Source organism: Mauremys reevesii, linkage group 4 (genome assembly GCF_016161935.1).
Source record: "Mauremys reevesii isolate NIE-2019 linkage group 4, ASM1616193v1, whole genome shotgun sequence".
In the NCBI taxonomy this organism is placed as follows: Eukaryota; Metazoa; Chordata; order Testudines; family Geoemydidae; genus Mauremys; species Mauremys reevesii.
This window is the reverse complement of record NC_052626.1, coordinates 95753152-95756766: the sequence shown is the minus strand read 5'-3', so window position 1 is coordinate 95756766 and position 3615 is coordinate 95753152. Positions and strand designations below refer to the sequence as shown.

The 3615-nt window shown below is 37.7% G+C and overlaps 1 long non-coding RNA gene across 1 annotated transcript; it reads left to right on the top strand.

Annotated features, from left to right (window-relative positions):
* Nucleotides 1–592: 592 nt before the first annotated feature.
* On the top strand, nucleotides 593–2664 carry LOC120402802. Its single transcript, XR_005597292.1, has 3 exons — nucleotides 593–885; nucleotides 1306–1372; nucleotides 2636–2664. It is a non-coding gene; the product is annotated as an uncharacterized LOC120402802 (long non-coding RNA).
* Nucleotides 2665–3615: the final 951 nt, after the last annotated feature.

Below are 3615 nucleotides of genomic sequence, written 5' to 3'. Positions count from 1 at the left end.
TAACATTCTGTATTTAAATTTAGATCCGTGGATTAGTGAATGCTATATTTAATCAAAGAGAGGAGGACAAGCTAAGTTTCTGCAGTTTGAGATGACAAACTGCATGTTAGTTATTTTCCTATAACCATACTGAGAAATAGACTTGGGACTATTGATTTCCATTAGAAAAGAGCAAGGTAACCATTAGGAAATTTATTAATTTTACAGTATGTCTGTCAAAGGTGTCCTAATTATCTAAAATAATCATCATTGACAATCATGGATAATAAGTTTTATTCATTAAATTAAAGGAAACCTGTGTTCTTACTTACCTTTCCACTAGATGGCAATAGTACATGGTAGTTACATGTATTTTAGACTATTTAGTTAATCATTTAAGAGGTGAATGTTTTTATAAGTTTGGATATCTCATTAAAGCAGGACATTAGCAACACTACAGTATGCTGATTGCTGTCTCGGTAGAGAGCTATCTTGAATAGCAGAATGAATTTTCTTTCTTTGCATAATATAAATGCAATATATAGATTCAAATGTACCAATATGCAGAATAAGAAGAACCAATACTTCTCCGTGATGGCTGGCACATTTAACAACAATAATATGTATGACGCTTACTATTTCATACTGGATAAGGGACTTCAATTATATTAAATTTAAGGGACAAATCAACCCCTGATGTCATTCTGTGGACTTCAATGGAATTCGCTAGGGGTGGATTTGGCTCCAGGGCTTTGGATCACAAAATAGAAGAAAAAAGGAGCACATGCTACTGGATGAGAAGGGGAACAGAGTAATCTTTCCAGAGTGAGTCAGAACATCATCTGAAATGGGACTCGGCAGTATGAGCCTGCAGCAGACTCGTTCTGGGCAGTATGCCCTAAAAAGGTAAGGTTAAGAATAACAGGAGGAAAGAAGCAAGAGAAAATAAAACTTTACAAACATGTCTAGGGAGAACAGATACATGTTGATAGGCATTTAAACAGATGGAATATTAGAATCCGGTTACTGGGTGACTTGGCATCTCGTGGTGACCATTTGACAGCTGGCTTTTTTGCAGTCTATACTCTAGTATATTTGCAAAGGCATGACAATGTGTTGTAATGCAGATTATACTGTTTTGCTGTGAGATACCCTGGAGAGCATTCAAAACTCAAGTTTATCAGTGCAGCCCTTTATCAGTGTGTATATAGATGTGCAGGTATTCACAGACATAAATGGCTTGGTTTAAGAAAAATCCTTGACATGATCACTATTGTCCTATGTATCTGCATGGAACACTTGCCCTCACTTGTTCATATTTTTCAGACAAGAAGCCTTTCTGATTTATGGGGTTTTCAGTTACTGAGACAAACCTTTGCATCAGAGACTCAACGTACGTATGACACCCGCCTCTACAAAGTTCTACTCCCTCCTACCCAGACTATTAAAACTAGCAAGACTAATTAGCCAAACCTGCATCATTAGACTGTGCTCCACATTTAATTACAGCACCAATCTTAGTGTCAATCAGCTCAGATATTTTTCTCATTCAGGTTTGTTCCTGGTTTCAGAATTGAGAAGTCAAGTCAGTTAATATCACTGAAATGTTTAGAAATAAGTTAGGTTGGTTAAGTCCAGTCAGTTGTGATTGATGGTGGCTTTAGAGAGGAAGGGTGGAGCAGTGGTTAGAGCACTAGCTTGGGACTCTGGGAGGTAAATGCAATTCCCTGCTCTGCCATAGACTTCTTCTGTGACTTTGGCATGTCACTTAGGGCTGAATGCTCAAAAGGAGTTAGTCTGCTAACTTCCATTGATTTCAATCTTCCATCTGTAAAATAGGGATAAATGGGGATATTTCCCTACCTCAGAGGGATGCTGTAGGACATTAGTATATATAATAAGTGACTTAGACAGATTTTTGTGTTGAAGGCAGAGTCGTTACCATTAAAAGTCACATTTCCCAACAGTTACTACATAAAATGGTCAAGTAATATGGTTTTTCCATATACAGTATCATTATGTGGTAACTTGGCAAATGTTGACGTTTGCAACCACCCGACCCACAATACACAAATGCCATCACAATTGCTACTAATTCACTAGAACTGTATGGACATGGAAACTAAGCTACTTTCGCACACCTAGATGTGGTCCCACTAGGTTAGGGTTGAGGCACGTAGGCTGGGCAATGTGGGGAAGCGTATACAACCACTTACCATTTCTTATGGACATAAATGTCCACAGCTATTAATGAGGCAACTTCCATAACCACCAATTTCATGGCAACTAATGAGAGGGGAGGACCACAGGATTCGAAATCAGGAAGTCTTGAGTTTCAATCCTAAATTTGCCAATGGCAAGCTCTGTAGCCTTGGATGATTCTATGCAGTGGAGATTGTAACATTTACTTCCCTGCCTTTTGGGGTATAGTGAGGACTAATTAGATCAGGTGTCGGCAACCTTTCAGAAGTGGTGTGCCGAGTCTTCATTTAGTCACTCTAATTTAAGGCTTTGCGTGCCAGTAATACATTTTAATGTTTTTAGAAGGTCTCTTTCTATAAGTCTATAATATATAACTAAACTTTTGTTGTATGTAAAGTAAATAAGGTTTTTAAAATGTTTAAGAAACTTCATTTAAAATTAAATTAAATTGCAGAGCCCCCCGGACGAGTGGCCAGGACCTGGGCAGTGTGAGTGCCACTGAAAATCAGCTCGTGTGCTGCCTTTGGCACGCATGCCATCAGTTGCCTACCCCTGAATTAGATAATGTTTGTAAAGTGTTTCGAAGATGAAAAGTTATCTACATGCTCATTGCTATTATATGAAAGAAGGAGAAGATGGACTCATACTTTATTTTCTGTGCAGTAACAATTCTGGCAATTGTATTTTTGTTAGTTTCTTCATGGTCTCAGTGACTTTTTTTCCTTTCTTTTGGTCAAGACTGGATAAAGTTACAGAACCTGGCTCAGCTGCCAAAGCCCCCAGTTTCATACTGTTTTTAAACTGAGTCAGACTTGATAAAGGTTTTATTTCCTTGTTTATTTTAATAAATGTTTAATTGACAAGGTAACTTTAAAGTATATATGCCTTTTTGGCCTATAACATTGTCTGTATCCCTTAAATTGATGTATCTGATGCTATCAGTCCTGGTGACTAGGTAACAAGAAGCATATTAATGTAAAATGAGAACATAAGTGGATTGTTCAGATTAAAATGCTGAGTGTTTTCTTTCAGTTGCTATACGTCTCTTACACAAATGCCTGCTTCTTTTTGATACGTCACTTTGGGACGGATTGCCGTTTGTCAGTTAATTGCATTCACAGGGTAATCTGAATGTTCATACATTGCCTTCATTTCTCAGCAATTTGGCTTAGCACGTTATTATTTATTTTTGTTCATTATATATTATTACTATTATTTGAATACCAAAAGTGCGATTAGTATTGTATAACATACAGAAAACAAACCCAGCTGTGCCCAGCAGACTGAGACCACTGAGTATATAGTGGGTGTAAAATGCTACCTAATCAGAATTCTCCACTCCCTGATGGTAGCTTTTTACACTCGCTTGCACTTATTTTATACAGGTGTAAATGACTACACAAGGTGCCCAGGCAGTGGGGAATCAGGCACCAT